The sequence below is a fragment of the Salarias fasciatus genome, chromosome 13, assembly GCF_902148845.1.
Source record: "Salarias fasciatus chromosome 13, fSalaFa1.1, whole genome shotgun sequence".
Lineage (NCBI taxonomy): Eukaryota > Metazoa > Chordata > Actinopteri > Blenniiformes > Blenniidae > Salarias > Salarias fasciatus.
Genome location: NC_043757.1, coordinates 28,194,565 through 28,213,484, shown reverse-complemented (window position 1 = coordinate 28,213,484; position 18,920 = coordinate 28,194,565). Strand labels below are relative to the sequence as shown.

Here is an 18,920-nt window from a genome sequence, read left to right as displayed (position 1 = left end):
TGGTCACAAGTTAACACGGGCACCAGTTCATTCGAAACATCGACACGCGGAGCAGAGGCAGAGCTCACACCGAGACGTGCCGCTCGGTGCAGCGGTGCTGCAGCCAGGGGAGCAGCCGCTCCTCCAGCAGCGTATCATGGACTTTTGGGACATTATTTGAGCAGATATCAGCAGATAAAAACTCTCTGCTCGGCGCTGAGGACTGCTGCTGCGGAGCTAAAGACCTGAAAGTTCCTCGTGAGACTTTGTGCGCATGTCACAGGACGCTGTATAATCCGCTTCACCCAGGGTCCTTGTAAACGAGGATTCATCGTGGATCACTTCATGAATACACTCCGTTTAATACGATTGTTTACAATCCGATTGAAAAAAACACCCATGCAAACTGGGCCATTGTCATGGTTGTTATCCCAGTGTTGTTGAAATGTACTTACACTCACTCTGAAATCCTTGAACCAAGTTTGTTCCTTATTCTCTGATCTGCAGGAACTGTGGTCGTTGGATATAGATTCATTGGTTCACAGTACATTACAGCGACGTTATTGAATGTTGTCCATACAAATCTATACAAATGAGTAATTTTTTTATAAAAGTAATTGCTGTGCTATGGTCCCTTTTGATCTGACCCCTTTTTTTTGTTTTGTACTGCAGGTACTAATGGAGAATCAAAATGTTCAGTGAAAATGACAAATAAAATCCACCTCTTGAAAAAAATCCATTGCAATGAGACATTCCCTTGTTTTGTCAGAGACCTGGTGTCTCAGAGCTGTGCTCTGTCCAACTGGAGCTCTCATACATGTCTTTCAAATTGATTAAATCTACTGTAATTCTGACTTTGGAGCTTGCCCTAGACTGACCTGAGACACAACTGATGAGGAATGGAACTCAAAAGAAAATCTGAGAGACTGTTCAGCAGCCCGGTGACGCGCTTCAGGTTTCTCCAGTTACCAGTAAAGTAGTTCTATTTCATCCCTACTGACCGCCAGAGGCGGAGCTTAAAGCACTGGAATATTCCCTTCGCGCATGCGTAGTTGGAGTATGTATACCAACAATTTCACTTGTGACCCCTGGGTGACCCAGAAACTGTATAAGTTCAGGTCTCCGTCCAGGATCGACTCCTTTTTTCTTCTCGTATACAGTTCATACACCTTGTGGATTATGGGATGTGCCTGTGCGGTGACGCTGAGGCAGTGTCGCTTGCAGTGAGAGATTCATTCATCACCTCCAGGCAGAAGGTGAGGTTGCCAACTCTACTACTCTTCATGACTGATGGAGGGTTGCGGCTCGCTCCCCCCGGGTTTGTTTGCATGAGGACCGTGGCCATTGTAGCGTGGGTGGTCGATGTTACTGGGGCTCAGGGACACCGCTCGCGTCCCTCGCCCGGCTTCAGGAAGTGGGCAGCGGTCTGGCTGGTATCATACTGTGCTTCTGACTGTTGTGAAGCTGCATTTGAGCTCCCTGCTGTGCGAGGTGCTGCTGCTATGGTGTCACTTTAGTGCCAAAATTCGGTGCGCAAAAAAATCATCGCGCACAGTTAAACCTCTCTCTGTGTGCTCGCGATGCCTCTCTAATGAGTGCATGCTTCACTGTTTTGTAGTGCTTGGATTTATTTGTTATAAATAATCGTAGTTCTCACACACTTAGATGTGTGGGGAACCGCGAATGCTTTGTCTAGAATTTACTTTTCCTGATAATCTTAGCGTAGCAGCTGCGGGACTCGTGGGAGTCTTCCTGTGTCCAGCCTACGGTTGGGTGCAGTCAAGGCCTCTGGGAGTGAACGTTTTAGATAGTTATTAGAGACTTGCTGCCCTGCGAGGGCAGAACTCACTCTGTTACTCTGTTGACTGCGTGACTTCTGCTGTACAGCATAATAAAAGTGGCCAAAACAAACTCACCGGCGGAAGCCCTTTATTAAATAAAATTGCCATAACAGTTGGCGTCACGAACAGGATCCTACGAGTGGAATCCGGCGGAGGACAGAGACCTGGTGATTGGCCATCCTGTGGACAAATTGCTGCAGCCCCGCCGCCATTGACGGACCCTATGGGGACTGGGTCTGAGCCTACCGTCCGGACCACCACTAGGATCCACGAACTGGTTTCCCTCCTTTTCGGGGAAACTCCTACAAGCACCCGGTGAGTTCTTTCCATATTGGACTGGTTGGAGGCCGAGTGACTGATGTAGTGCCAGTCACTATAATACAAAGCATAAAACTTCAATCCTCCCAGAGTGTTTAGTGTTTGGAGTGGGAGAGAGATTGGAGAGGGGTTTTTTAGCACTTTTGCACCCCCGGGTCTGGGCTGGGACCGTAGAGGCGAAAAGGCCGTTGGAGACGTCCAATTGAAAATGGATGACAGCTCTGTTGACCACTCCACTAGGAGGATGAGAGAGGGGTCAGTTGTCCCCTGTCCCGGTGTCGGACAGGAGAGGAGTCATTTGGCCCAGGCTCATCTGTTTGTCAGAGTACGTCTGATAGACAGGTTGGAGGGACCTGGTCGTCCTCATGGAGAGTCCTCCAGACACCCCAATATGTAATGACATGTCAAGAAGGTATGGGCCCGAGTGTGTGGGACGTGTGAGAGAATGGAGTGAATGGTTTGGGTTCCCCAAAGGGGGGAAGTTTGAGCATGAGACAGTGACTGGTTCTGCTAAAATGTTCACTGGGAAACAGGAAAACCGGGGAAAAGAAGAATGATTGAGGAGTCACTTGGATGAGTGAAGCTGGAAGCAGAGAGAGAAAGCAGAGGGACATCCGCTTAGGGAGAGAACAGGGACAGAAAACATCGTGAGGGACATGAGAGGGTTTTACTACAGATACATGTGTCTCCGTGGCATCTGCTCTCTTTCGAGGTTGGTTCGTACTGGACGTCGGATGGGTGAGGGAAGCGACTGGACTCCTCCCCTTCAAACATCCATCCAACCACCACGGCCTCTGCTCTACTCTACTCCCACCCTCTCTGACGTGTCGAACTCCACCTCTGCATCGGCTTCCTGCTGAAGGAGTGGTCTGGTCTGTCAGACACTCCCAACACATCGGCGCCGGAAGGCACCACCTCCTGGATGAACGATGGAAGTGAAAACTGAGCCAACAGCTCAACATCTTTCATGGTCGTTCTTCAGAAGCAGCTCTCCTCAGGGCTCAAGCTACAAGCACCACCCTGACGGGGACGGAGGATGCCAGGGTGAAGCTGGTGGACAGACTGGACACTGGGTCCGTAACTGCCCACACAAGAACTGTGGACATGGACGATGGTGTGGAGAACCAGGCAGAGGAGCACAAGAAGGGGGGACACCGGGTCACGCTGAATTCTCATCCAACTGGCGGAGGAAGTTCTGACTGAGAAGGTGAAATGACCACTGATGGTATGGGTGACGTACGCAAAACAACACACAACCCGCTAACCGCAATGAAGAAGCGCTTTGCACTGATACACAGCTGCACAGGGTCAGGATAGAGGAGCAGAGCTTGAAAAGAATACAAAAAACTACACTCTGATTAATCGTATTTCATGCACAATTATTGATGTACATCTGAGGTTTCCATGCTCACACTCAAGATAACACGGAAACCTGTGGGATTTTTATTTTAGTTTATTTTTATAGATTGAGTTTGATTCGGGGACGGCGAATTGGATGTTGACTCCTGGTAATAGAAGAAAGCTTTTCATGTCCACTTAGATGCGACGTGTTCTTATTGTCTAAACTTTGCCCGATGACTCTGATTGACTGACAAATGACTGACTTAATGATCAACCTGGAGATGGTGCTCACATCAACCGCAAATTTATGACTGCAGACAAACCCCAGTGCATATCACATGCACTGTGCATACAGGACGTGATGTTGACTCTGAACAATGTTTTTTTTTTCCAGGACTTTGACAGTGATTTGACTATATCAATGTTTTTTTTGACAGGACTCAATGTGCAGCGTCTGTATGTCTGTCTGCTGTCCAGATGTCTCTGTTTAATGTTTCAGGTTCTCACAAACGTAGTTCCCTTGCCAAACCCCGCGATGGGCAATGGAATGATTTGGGACGGTTCATGCGACAACGCGTGATTTCAGCCGACTGCTGATCCAACCCTCCAATATTCGCCATCTCTCTCAGCATATCGTAAGACCTACGCTGAAGTTCATGTTCTGCAATCTGTGCTGTTGACATGATATGCCAATGAGCATGCTCGAGTAACCACGTATGCAATTGTGTTTTCAAGAACAAACGGAACAGGAAGTTCACTTTCTTAGGATCAGTATTTAAAACCTAATTAATTTGAGCTTGAGAGTGTTTTTTTTTTTCAGTCCCTCCAAAGCGAACTGTAAAACAAACAGTTCATTCAGTAGCTGCATCTTTATCAGCTGAGGAGCCGGGGACAGCTGAACAGATAACATCTGCAGAGGCCTGAGAAACAGCATCACACACACAGCCTAGTGAGCTGAGGATGTGAGGTTGAAGATGCACCGATCAGATAGTTTAGTACAAAATAATATACTAATGTGTTTTTGTTTTGTTTTTTGTCTGGGAAGCATTTGTTTCTTTTGTTAGAAAATTCCCCCAGGTACCCCCATCGCTCTGATCCATAATTCCGATCCTCCATCGCCAGCCACACCGCACCGACCTGAGGGGAGCAGCTTCACAGCAGCGGGCAGCACACACACACACACACACACACACACACACACACACACACACACACACACACACACACACACACACCTAGAGGGAGATTGACTCTGATTTAGGGAGAATTGTTTCTTTCTGAGCCTGTGAGGACATGTGCGGTGATTCTGTTCTTCTCTTTCTGCTGAGATTTTTTTTAATGCAGGGGAGAAGGAGGAACTGTTGTGGCTGTGGAAGCAGTGGACACAATAATGGAGGGAGCTGCTCCAGAGGCTGGAGGCGGGGCGGCTGGCGGTTGAGGAGGTTGTGGAGGCGGTGGGGTTTTGACTACGAACAAGAAAACTTCCGACGTAATGACGACATGTCAACTGCTGGCTGATCGCTGAGGTCAGAGCATGAACACACACACACACACACACAGACACACAGACACACACACACACACACACACACACACACACACACACACACACACACGCTCAGTCTCGTATTTCTATCCTTGTGGGGACCTTCCATTGACTCCCATTCATGTCTAGCCCCTAACCCTGACCCTTACCCTAACCCTAACCCACACCACAACAAAGCCTAACCCTAAAGAAATGTTTTTGCACTTTTACTTTTTTCAGTAACAACAACATGGTCAAGAAAACACTGTTTCTCCTACTTAGGACCAGAAAAAGGTCCCACAAGGCACGTCGTTCCACGTTTTGCTATCCTTGTGGGGACATTTGGCCCCAACAAGGATAGAAATACGAGAACGCACACACACACACACACACACACACACACACACACACACACACGGACACTTGCAACACCCCCACACAGACAGAAAAAGAGAGAAAGTTGGAATTCCTAAAGTTATTTTATCAACTTTCAAATGATGATGTGTTTATTGGCTCTTGTCAGTCTCAAGGGGGAAATACTGGTGGGTCAACAGGACTGATCGATCCTGATAAAATGAAGAAGAGGCAGCAGGCTGCCTCCATTATGGGTCACTTCTCCCCCCACATGGCCGTGGCTCTGACCACAGGCTGTGGGGCTCATCGTCTTCAGTGAAATGATTTAAAATGTCATGCTTTAAAATTGTGAACTTTATGTTTATCTGTACGTATTATGGAGAAAATATACCAATGCTAAATACACAAGAGGTTTGTTTATGATTAGCTACAAGAACCCTCAATCAAATGTCATTTTCAAGATCCACTGCCACAGATGGAACTTCCACCTCCATCTGATTTAGCTGAATATTTGTGGGCTAAACATAAAGATTCTGTGGCTTAATAACCTCAGCTAAACCTTGCTGAGTAACACTGAGGCCAAGTGTCACATTAACACGTCCTGGACGATGACAGCGGTTACAGGTATTGGATGTGTTATGGCGTGAATAACTGCTGAAGGTGTTCAGTTGAGACGGACGGTCCATATGATTCACCTGATTTCACACCAAAACCGCTCACAAGGAAACAGGTTGTGTTTTTCCTGGGAATGTATTCCTGCTGTCGACAGTTTATTCCAAATAATTGTGATTTTATTGCTCCCATTAGGTCTCTGACTGCATGTTTGCAGGTTTCCTGGACTCCAGATGCACTGGAAGCATCCCGGGCTCTGCAGTCTTTCTTCACTTTTCTGTCTCAACCTGTCATTTCGTTGTTTCTGATATTGAACAAACTGTGATGTTATGGGTCTGCTTGTTCTAGTAAAATGATAATGTTCCTTCTATATTAGCAGCTTGCTTCACGATGCGCTGTTTTGACCACCAGGCTCAGGTTGTTTGGGATTCGCGCCGGGGGAATGGACGGCGTTGAAGGACATGCTGATAACATGCAGCTTGTGTTTGAGATGGTTTTCATTGAGCTGTCTCTTCAGACTACTCAGCCCCTCCTTTACACTCTCAGCAACTTTCTGAGGAATGAAGAGTTTTTTTCCCCCCGCTCGAAGCTTCGATCAACAGACTAACCCATTCTGATGTGATATATTCTTGGTGTATATCAGTGCTTCTCAATTATTTTCTGTTGCGGTGGCATTACGACTGCAACAACACATCATCAGCAGGGTAAAACTCACCCGTCTCACGACGGTCTAAACCCAGCTCACGTTCCCTATTAGTGGGTGAACTATGGTGTGTCTGAGGGGGGAATGGTACATCAGGCCTCGTCGTTCCCAACAGGTCACACCATTCTGGTGGTCTAGTGGTTAGGGTTCGGCGCTCTCACCGCCGCGGCCCGGGTCACCATTCTGGTTTTCTGGGAAGTTCTCAGTGGCAGCAGAACAGCACTGTGAAGTGTTTGGTGTGTGCAGCTCACAAGGCAAGGCGAGGAGAACGCTGTGGGGAATGCTGCTCACCCGCCTGTGACCACCTGATGGTGGACTTTGTGGAGCTGCTCTGCTTCAGATCAGACAGACCATCACAGGGCCCTTCCCCTCCTGGCTGAAGGGCCTCTCCACTCTTCGCTGGCTGAACCCAGGTGACTGGATCCAGGTGAAGGACTTCTGCAGGAAACACTGGAAGGCCAGGCGGTGCCCAGGTCCAGGTCTTGCTGGACTCACACTGCCTTTAAGGTAGCAGAGCGAGCTTCCTGGAGCCAGGCGAGTCACTGTAAGCCTTTTCCAGCACCACCCTGACTCCAACAGCTGATCTCCCAGCCACAGGGCAGAATAATCCCTGAGATCAGCTCCTGTGTGAGGTAGTCCACCCTCCACCAGGCAACGGTGAAGATGTTCCTGCCCCTGAGGGTGCTGCTGCCCCCAACCACAGTGGCCCCCCTGCTTCGTCGCAGACGTATGGTGGACCTCACAGGACTCCAGGACAGCCTGTGGTGGAGAGCTGCTCCTGCGGTAGCTCCAGAGTCACATGATGCCAACTGTACTGTTTGTGCTTTTCCGCCTTATGCTGCCTCCGCTGACACTTTACCATTCCTTGTTTCTGTTCCTCTCCAGGATTCTCTCTACACATTTCTGCATGCAGGCAGGAATAGCACTGGCACAGAGCTGCGACATCGTTGCTTCTCACTCTAACCCTTACCCTTACCCTTTCCCTCTCCTTTTCAGCAGCATTCTAAGGAGGTGTCTTCCCTTGGCATGGCACCATTCATAACCAGCATGAGAGCCTCACTAGTCTTGTTACTGATGGATTTGACCTCCTCATGGAGGAGCAGAAGGCTGTGTGTCCTGGGCCTGCTGAACAGAGTGGCCCTGGACCTCCTTCTTGAAAAGAAGGGGGGGTTTGCCCTGTCATAGGTGATCAGCACTGCTCCTGGGTTCCTGACATCTCAGATAACACGACTAACGTAGACACTCAGCTGTTTTCCCTGCTTGCTGAATTGAGCTCTCAGGAAACGGGTGTCCCCTTGTCTGAATGGGACTTCTGGGATGGCTGACCGAGAGCAGCTGGCGGGCTCGGCTTACTAAGATTGCTAGCATGCTGCTTTTTCCTTTTCTGTGTTGTCTTCATTTTCCTGCAGCATTATTCTGATGATTCGTTGCTTGGTATGGCGAACATGGCTACTTTGGCTCAGTATGCTTTGTTTCATTCTGTTGAACCTTCTGATTCCTCTTTCACACACATCTCCGATGATCCTGATGGTTTGATGATTTGGAACCGCGAATGCTTTGTCTAGAATTTACTTTTCCTGATAATCTTAGCGTAGCAGCTGCGGGACTCGTGGGAGTCCTCCTGTGTCCAGCCTACGGCTGGGTGCAGTCGAGGCCTCTGGGAGTGAACGTGGCAGATAGTTATTAGAGACTTGCTGCCCTGCGAGGGCAGAACTCACTGTTACTCTGTTGACTGCGTGACTTCTCCTGCTGTACAGCAGAATAAAAGAAACCAAAACGAACTCACCGGCTGAGGCCCTTTATTAAATAAAATTGCCATAACAGCACGATCACTTTTTGTGTGCGTGTGATCTCTTTTTGCATGCGTGGTGGTGTTGAGTTTTGGCACTCAGGGGGCGGGCTTTGAGTTGACGCCACTCAACCCCCCCTCCTTTGTGATTGGTTGCTCTAAACATCTGCTCTCTTCAAATGGGTCTAATACTTTTGTGACTTATGAAACTTATCAACATACCACCTGCTCAAAACAAAGAAACAACAACAACAAAAAAAGCAAAAGTACTTCACTGATCCTGGCAAAAAATCAAATGAAATCTGAGAGAGAAAGGGAAAAAGAAAAAAAACAATCAGCAGGGGTGATTGACACGCAGTCGAAAAACTTAACAGTGGAACTAAACGCTGTATTTATTCTGACAACCCCCCGGCCCCAACAGAAAACAAGCAACCCGATGCTCGAGCGCTCCTACTTTCAAACACAACCAAGGAGCGCCGCACAACGCGGTAAGACCAAAAATAAAACTCAAAATTCTCCTCAAAGTCCAAACTTCCCCCAAAGTTCCCCCAAAGTTTGAGGCGCACGCCCTGTAGAAGACCGTCTGTGATGGCCGGCGGCTGATAACTAATCACCGCCGGACAACAATCCACGGACCGCTGGTCCAAGTGGCTTAAAGTAGCGCGGGTTAAAGTAGCACAACAACCAATGAGAAAAAGCACGTGAGGCTCACGTGATAACCTTTTAATAATCCTTTTTTTCGTTGCGCTTTTTTTGATTGAAAGGTAAGTGAGAGGCTTGTTTGAGCCCTCCCGGTTATTTACCGGTATTTTTTTTTATCCAAGTTTTGAATGCGGGGAAGAGTGACCCCTCCCCACACACACACACACACACACAAACACACAAACACACAAACACCCCCCCATCCCCAGTGATAACAATGCTTTTTTTCATTGGTTGTTGCGCTGTTTTAGCCCGCCTCTTTCCTTTTTTGATTGACAGGTAAGTGAGAGGCTTGCAGACAAGTTTGATCCTTCCCAGTTATTTACCGGTATTTTTTTGAGAAATACATTGTGTGGCGTGAGTGTGTGACAAAAGAGGCTTGGGGCCAAGTTGGTAAGCAGCTTACGGTCAACTCGGCCCTTTGAAGCCCCATGCGAGTATGCATGGGGCCAACTTGGCTTGGGGCCAACTTGACTGTACCCCGAGGGTGGGGCCGAGTTGGTCGACTTGGTTTTGGGACGACTTGACTGTAAGCCCGCCCTCCACAGACATTGTGACACTTTACGGCACAAACCACGACACTATCATAGATATAAAACGTAAACATAAACACATTCAATTTCACCGCTATTTTGGAGTGGTCACCTGGTGTAGTGTTGGATATCTAACACTGAATCCCACAACAACTCATGTTACCGAGAATTTCACCACCTGCCGCTTCAGTTATGGTAAATGGTAATAGACTACACTTAAATAGCACTTTTACATCTGCATCAGCAGAGCCCAAAGCGCTTTACACTGCATTATCACATTCACCCATTCACACACACATTCATACATCAGTGGAGGCAGTCGCCATGCAAGGCACTCAATCCATCCACCGGGTGCAATTCAGGGTTCAATGTCTTGCCCAAGGACACTTCGACATGCAGATAGGGGGAGACAGGAATCAAACTAACAACCTTCTGATTGAGAGGCAACTGCTCTCCCCAGTGAACCACAGCCACCCACGGCTGCTCCCAGAGAGAAAAACGCTTTTGCTAGCTGGAAACATCGGCATCATTTTGTATTTAAATCGGAGAAGGAACAGAACATATCTGTACAATACAAGTTATGCCCATTACCACGGGAAGTAGGGGTGCTGGGGGGGCTGCAGCACCCAGTCTTTTGTCACGCAGTCACGCCACATATTGTATTTCTCACAATAAAAAAAAATCCCGGTAAAGGTGTCGTTGCACCGCTGGTATCCCCGTTGGATGAGGGCGCTCCACGCTCGTGCCCCCCCCCCCCGTTGGATGAAAGGGCGTCTCAGGCGCAGCACCCCCGGTTGACAATACGTTCCCGCGGCCATGGTTATGCCTCCCAGCGGTGAAAGTCCTGTCAACATCCAAGGACTCGACGTCGAACCTGAAAAAGCATCTACAGGTGGACTCCGCAAGCTAAAGTTTGATGAACTTGCTCCCCTGTCTGTGGGCGGTTCATCAGCTCATTGGAGTCACCTGTTTGGAGAGTGGCCTCCTCTGTTCCACCTGCTCCGCTGTCTATTTCAGCTGGCTGCAGTCCACTCTCTGATGCCGGACCGTTGAACTCCCTCAGTTAGTTTCGTGCTAAGCCTTCTGTCCATGCTGCAACTGACCCCGTCTCTTCTCTGCTTCAGCCTGGGCCACCTCTGTCTATCCCTCGCCTGCCACCTGTTCACCTGACTGCCCTGGGACTCGGTTTCCCTGGACTCGGCTTTCGGACCGTATCCCCACCTATCTGCTGGGGAAGCAGCACCTCGTTTCCATGTCTGGTTGCTGGAGAAGCAGCGCCCTCGTTTCCCCGCCTCGGCCCTTGGACTCGGGCCTCGTACTTACCTGTTTCCCACTGTTTAAATAAACCAGTTCAATTCATCATCCCTTTCTGTTTGCTTTCCGCACCTGAGCCTCCTGTCTCACCCACCATGACAGAACGGTCCAGCCATCATTAGTTCAGCGGAACTGAACTGAACGGCACTAAAGCCGAAGATGGGACGGGACGGGACTGAACTGAACTGAACTGAACTGAACTGAACGGTGCTAAAGCTGAAGGTGGGAACGGAACGGCACTAAGCAGATGGGAACAGAACTAGAACTAGGAGCAAAGGGGGAACTCCGGGACGGAACCAGAACTAAAAAGCTAAAGGGGGAACTCTGGATGGGGCCAGAAACAGAAGAGCAAAAGGGGGACTGAAGGCGGAAACAACATCGAGACAGGCAGATGGGTCAGAGACGGGGAATCAGGTGGTGGAATACAAAAGACTCAAGTCTCTTGGCGGGAAACAAAAACTCAGAAGGTGCCTGAACCGAAAACATTGTACCTCCTCCCTCCCCAAAGGCCATCCAAGACAGGAGAAGCAGTTGCCAGAAAGGCGCCGTCGCGACCAGGAACGCTGCCGAGGACCGGGACCCTCCCAGGGTAGATGGGAGGCGTCGCGGCTGGCGGCAAAGCGTAGGCTGGATGAACCGCAGTCAGGACCGCTGAAAAAGAAGCTCGAGGCAGAGCAGAGCCTTAGGCAATATAGGCAGAGGGCGCCGTCCATTAGGGGGCGCCGACAGCACAAATGGGACCCCCCCACCCCGGCTCCGACACTGCATGTAGGGCATCCCGTTGAAGATCCGAGGGCGGGTGGAGCACAGCCTTTACACAGCCATTTCCAAACTGATTGGACTCACTGAAAATCAGCTGGGTGGCATGTGAGGAAGGCTTGGGGTGACTAGGCTGCAGCCTCACGAGCTGGCATTTCTTCAGGAATAAGATGTGTTACGGTGTGTTTCCACCGGACGCAACGCAAATTTTTCACGCAATGAGATTACTTACAAAGTCAATGTAATGACACGATTGTCGCTCAATCTTGAACGGTGGGCAGCGGATGGCGAGTGATGATGCGGCCGGCGGCGAGCGTTTCCAGTGAAAAATCCGCGTGCCCGTCGACTTGCACTGCCAGTCGCTGCCGATCGTCGCCCGAAGCCCGCCGCTTCATTGCTCCACGCTCGTCGCTCGAGTTGAAATAATTGAACTTTTCAAGCAAATTCGCACCAGGACAGCCTGTCAGCGCGGAGGTCTTCACGGACGTGCCGACACAGGGCATACAATGCTCCGACCACGCAGAACAGTTGGCGTGATGCCAAGGCGAGCGGCTTGCGGCGAGCGGTGTGCGGCGAGCGGCGTGCGCGATCTCATTTGTTCACCGCTTCTGGTGGAAACACAGCGTAAGCCTGAAGTAGCGCTGGAACCGGCCGTCACCCAGGCTCCGCTCCTGCAGAAGACGGTGGAACTCACCGAGCTCAGACCGCCTCCGTTGGGCAGCATGCATCCAGAAGAGATGCCGGCGCCGAGCTGACTTCTTCATGCCAGATACAGAGCAGCCATGGTGGCATTCGGAGCCAGCTCAATCTCAATCTTTATTTGTAAAAGCACTTCTCATATTCATAAAAACACCGCAAAGTGCTGAACAGGAAAAATAGTCATAAAAACAAAAAAGAACGAAAACCACACCGTTGATCAGTATGCGCGCGCACACACACACACACACACACACACACACACACACACACACACACACACACACACACACACACACACACACACACACACAGACAGACCGACAGCCGGGTGCACACAGGACTGTGGGACAAACATCAGAAGAGTCCTGCCCACTGCTGCTGTGCAGGAGACGGTGATTATTTAGCCATCGCCGAAACACGTAGTGTAACGGCGAAGGGTATTGTTCTTGCTCAGTTTCTTCTGATTATTCTTTGTCCCACGAGAATGCATTTTTGAGCCCCTGAACATAGCTGAATGTGGGGTTTTTTGGTATCTACGCGATCAGCCCGGCGAAAAATTCGATAAAATGTATACCTCCACAGTGACAGATCAACACTGGCTCAACAGCGCCACCTACAATCAGACCCCTATGGCCCACAGAGTGGGCATATTTTGACGTAGGAACACGAAATTCACACCAGTGACAGAGCATGAGGGGACAAACAGAAAACTCTCTTGGCTCAAATCTGCGCGACCAACAGGAAGGCGGCCATCTTGGATACAAAATTCGCCGCCATTTGGCTTTTCATTTTTCAAATGAACTGAACTCTTACTTCCTTTCTTCCAAAAGAGCCCAAACTCAGCACACTGCATCTGGACACATTGACTTTCAATAACCAGCCAGCTTTTTTTGATATGTTGCTCGGTCTCCTCACAGCACATTTCCTGTTATTTGGACAGCCCCTCACGAGCTCAGGCATTGTCCCAGAACACTCAGATTACAGTCAGTTATGTGCCATAATGGTCCTCATGTAATGCATTACAAAGTTTAATAAAACTCAACTCTATAGCGCCCCCTACCATAGACCACCTACATAACACTCTTCCACAGTAACCAAACTGTGCAGTAAAATTCTATGCCTGAAGACAAGCAAAAAATTATATTACCATTTAGATGCATTTATAACCGTTGTCCAGCGGGGGCGCAAAGACCCCCCGAAAAATACATAAAAATTTCTTACAAGCGCATACTTTGTCCAACTGACTTCACTTTTTGATCACTTATGTAATGCATGATGCTGGTTGCATCGATATATAAATGACTGTGATAGGTGCTACAGCGCCACCTACAGGAGCACACAGACAGACATGATAGATTATGACTCCATAAATTCATGTGATTTTGTGCATGATTGACTGACTGCAAATAAAGTCGGTGGTAATGTTTTGGAGGCCGCAGTGTGTGGTGTTAATGTCAATTCAGCGAGCTCGAGACGTCGACGGCAATAGCGGGGAGTGAAGCACTAACGGCAATGGCTTTCATCGCCCCACGCGGCTTTAATTTATGTTTGTTTTTTTTAGAGGGCATATTTTCTTTGCAAGCAGTGCCGTTCAATGGTTACAAACTGTGATTGAGACTCAGTTGGCATAAGTTGTTCTCTGGTTTTCTATTCAATTCTGGTTTCTATTGTTCTATTTTAAACATTGTGAGGGCACCTGGTTGTATTTACAGGTCATTTTCCATTTACCTTTGTATATCTTGGTTGCTCTGGGGTAAAAAAGAACACCTTTTTTGCAAATACAAAAATATTTTATATAAGCTTTCCAGCTATAACTGTTTTGGGAATGAAAATTTTAAGTATTGCAAGCTTTATTTGTTCTGCTTTTTTTATTCTTGACAGAATTTCGGTGTTGTCTGATTTGTTACTGCGAGGTCTTGGTCAAAAGCTGTTTGAGGTGAGTCCACTGAGCTGCAGTTCCCCCTGTGTCCAGTAGGGGTCAGTATGAAGCTGAACGCTGTTTGTGATCCTCCAGAAAAGCGAGAGAAGAAGCAGCTTGAATGGAGGCTGTGTGGAGCTGAGCTGTTGTGTCTCCCAGAGGAAACATTTCTCCTCCTGCAGCAACAATGACTTCAGTTCAGGCTTTAAGAGAGTTTATCAGCGAGAGACTAACTGCTGCTGCTGGAGAAATCTTCACCGTGTTTCTACAAACTATCGTCCCCTTCGAGGAGGAGATTGACCGACAGAGAAAACTGCTGCAAATCAGCTCCAAACTGAAAGTCAAGTCTCGCAGAACAGGTATGAAAACGTGTGAATGAACACATGAATGTGGTTGATGGAGGATCGTTACATTTGTTTTGAAACCAGAAATGAAGACAGAAATGCGACTGTAGCTGCAGTTTCGTTCTGGTGTTTCGGATTATCTGGTTTCCTTGTTAACTGGTGACCGACAGATGTAGAAAGCCCGTCTAAGACGTTACAGTGAACGTCAATTATTTGCAGTTACAGTATACTTTTAAGTTTAGAGCCCTTTTGTGAGCTTTACTGGAATATCTGCTGTTTCCCGCATACGTTTACAAACATTAATCACCAGTTAGCAGGGCAACCTGTTAATCCGAAACACCGGTAAAGTTGGACTGGTCGTCACACATTCAGACTTTCAGCATCAATAGGCTCTATGCACAACTCAACCACTTCCTGAACTTCAGGAGGCTCCTTGTTTCCTGTCTGTCACGATAGGATGAGCTGATTAATACAGGTGTGTCTGAAGTTGTTACAGAGGTCAGACACACCTGCATTAATCAGCTCGTCCTGTCATGAAAGACAGGAAAGAAGGAGCCTCCTGAAGTTCAGGAAGTGGTGAAGCTGTGCATAGAGTCCATAACTATTTAACAAAACGTCTTAAACACACAGCCTACGCCTCTTTCCCATCGTTGTGAGCTGGATAATATGCTACAAGCCCTTTTTTAGAAGTATCTGTTTTTCTTAGCGGAAATAGTATTGATCTCTGAGAGCAGCCAGCAGTGTGGTGTTCAGGGACCGTCTGTAAATTACAAGACTATACAACAGTGAAGACAGACAACACAAAAATATAAGTGATATTCACTGCAGTGTCACCAAAATTACTACAACCTTCACTTGTCTCCTGATGATCAGACTATAACACTTGGTTTATGAATCAAAAAGTAGTTTTCATAGTTTGAATGGATTGTTGTGAGTGATAAAATTCAACAACTTCACTGTAATGTGCTGTAGATGAATGAAACAATCACAAGACTCCTACTGAACATACTGCAGCTTTCATTTCAACAGTTTCAGTCTGTGTTTTAATAGAACTTTGATTCATTGTGGAATTTATACAAGGTGGACTCTGCAGTTCTTGTTCAGAGTGAAACAACAGGAGTGATTTTAAAGCAGAAATAGGCTGTATTGGTTGAGCGATATTGTGTTGGTTTGTTCCACTCAAGTGGATCTACACGAACTCTTCTTTATAAGATGTATCTATTGCTAATTAATACCCACAAAAAAGTTCTACTCACGGTTTCCAGTCATTTTTTAATAATTAGTGTTTTTGTGTCAGTCTTTTTTTTTTACTGTGGCGTAGTGATATTTACACGGGCGGACTAGGATTTGCAGTGCGTGCAGCGGTCGTTGGTCACATGGACCAATAGGAGCCAACTCCTGTTGCCATGGTTTCAGATCACAAACAACTCGTCGACTGTATCTATCACCGATAGATGACGAAAAGAAAAGAAAGACAAGGAAACCGCCTTCAAAAGTTACTGAAAAAGTATCGAATGCATCTGGCATCTGTCCAGGGCGAAGACGTGCAGGACTTTACTCGGACACGGTGGGAAACTTACAGAACCTGCGTTAGACAGTTCCTTTCTCTGCACGGTGCGTCTAAGGACCTGATTGACGGATCAATCAGCATCGCCAACAGAGGGACAGACTTTCACAAGCCGAGACACTGACTGCAGGTAAGCCACACAGGAGGGGGTGGGGCTTCTGGTCAGATCACAGATGTGAATTCTGGGCTGCAACTGTGACGTATTGGTCATTGTTTAACACAGATGTACAAATAGAGACCAAGTCTGAGGTCAATTAACATATAAGATTATTTTACATTGAGCAAAAACTTTAGTTTGAGACTTGAAAAACAGGGGGGGGTAGTTTGAGCAACAGGTCACTACTGGCAGCCCAGCCCAGATTAATGGCTGTGCGAGAGAGTGAGAGGTCTTTTGTGCTCGTCATTGCAAAACAAACCTGTTGTCACTGTTATTTTATTGGATGATTATGTAAATATGACATGGCTGTAACCGTTTACACATGGTTTGTGTGTGTGTGTGTGTTTTTTTCAGAACTGAAACACCCTTCACTGACAGCTACAATTTCTTCTGAGACTCTCATCCATCAAAGGATTATAGTTGACCAGGAAGTGCTGCGGATGGACAAGATACGAACAACATCCATGGGCACAGTGAAGAATCCAGAGGGTCTTGATGCTTCAGAATACAGGTAACTGATCATGTCTCTCTCTCACGGTTCTTGTAAACAAAAAAAGTAAATACTACAAGATTAATTGTTATTGACTTTTTCTCATAAAAAAGGATATGCATGTACGCTTATGCATGTATGTGCTAAACACGCATGCACACACACACATACTCATCTCTCCCCATATTGTTTGTGTTTCAGGCAGGATCTACTGAAGAGGCGGCTGACGCTGACTTCCCGCAGCTCACCTTCCACTGCTCTGCCAGTTCACCACTGGATTTGTTGCACAGGTGGCATCCTCGGACAGTTCCACGCTGGAATTCACTGAGATCCTGAGAGCGGCCCGTTCTTTCAGAAATGTTGCATGTCAAAAAGAAGAACTCCTGACTGGGTCTGCACAGCTGGGCAGCAGTTTCAAATTTGACCAACCGACCTTTAACACGCTGAATAAACATGTGTGTCTCCTGTACGGCCAGTCATCTGCCAAAAATGTAAATGATGCACGATACAAATCTTTCTGTATGGCCTCGTCAGCCTGGCCAGAACTCTCCATTCCCCCAACAAGTCATGCCCTGGACCGACACTGCAGGAGAGCAAACTACCAAGCAGCCATTATGAAACACTGTCTGACTGGTAGAATGTGAGGCAGTGGGCGACACAGTGAGGATGGGAGCTGGCAGTGACATGGAGGACGACAAATCCTGCTCCTGCAGTGTTTTGCAGGTAGTCCACTGTAGTTGCAATACAACTAAATGTGAAACTGAAAGATGTTCTTGTATGTCTGCAAGACTGTCTTGTACAGATTTATGTTGGTGCCAAGCATATGAGAATGTTTCAGAAGAAACAGAGGACAGAGCTGTATGGGATGATGGCTTTGATGAAAATGATATTGATGAGTAATATACACACTGTGTCACCATGTACAGTTTTTCTTTTTCTCTCTTTTTTTTCTATATTTGTATGTGTATTAATCTATATTTTCATATTCAGAGACACTGTCGTACTTGAATAAATGTTTTATACCATGCTTGTGAATGATTCTGACCTTTTGTGCATTTATTTTTTGTCTTATTCCATTTTTGCCATTATTTCGATTTAGGAGAGCGTGCTCGCAATTCGGTTGATTTTCAGCCATTTATGGCCGTAGTGTGCATTTTTTATTTTATATCTTTCATTACACAGTAGGTTGTGATATTTTTAATATATGACACATAATCTTTTAGCTAAATTTACCATATATTTCATTGTGCTGGGTGCAAATCACTTAAGTTGAAGCATTTCCTTGAAGCGATACTTCAACATTTTGGCAAATTGGCCCATTTAGGGCAATTCTCTAGTCATTTAGAACAGCCTACTTACTTTTTTTGTGAGGGCGAGCTGTTGTTTATTCAGCGGTGGGTCCGAGGAGAGCTTCACGGCGGACATAATGGAAGTGGACGGTACATTTGCTTCCCTCGTCAAACTCATCAAATACACAATCCAACAACCCCAAAACACTCAGGTGGACACGTTATAATCCACACATTCACTACGCTGTGAAATATTAATGCAAAATTCCGAGATTGAGTGTTTTTGCGAAGATTGCTAAGACGGAACTACTTACTAAACATGGCGTCTGGGCGTAGTGATCTCATAAGAAAAAGTAGTTCCCAGTATTTGCTTCAGTGTCGTAACGCTACAATATTATTTGTTGGTGTTTCACAGCGTAGTGAATGTGTGGATTATAACGTGTCCACCAAAGTGTTTTGGGGTTGTTGGATTGTGTATTTGATGAGTTTGACGAGGGGAACCAAAAATACCATCCACTTCCATTATGTCTGCCGTGAAGCTCTCCTCAGACCCACCGCTGAATAAACAACAGCTCGCCCTCACAAAAAAAGCAAGTAGGCTGTTCTAAATGACTAGGGAATTGCCCTAAATGGGCCAATTTGCCAAAATGTTGAAGTATCGCTTTAAAGAAATTAGCTACATTTCT

At 47.2% G+C, this 18,920-nt stretch overlaps 1 long non-coding RNA gene across 1 annotated transcript; it reads left to right on the top strand.

Annotated features, from left to right (window-relative positions):
• Positions 1-16,269: 16,269 nt before the first annotated feature.
• Positions 16,270-17,954, top strand: LOC115399643 (uncharacterized). The gene is made up of 3 exons (XR_003932701.1): positions 16,270-16,428; positions 16,810-16,966; positions 17,147-17,954. It is a non-coding gene; the product is annotated as an uncharacterized LOC115399643 (long non-coding RNA).
• Positions 17,955-18,920: the final 966 nt, after the last annotated feature.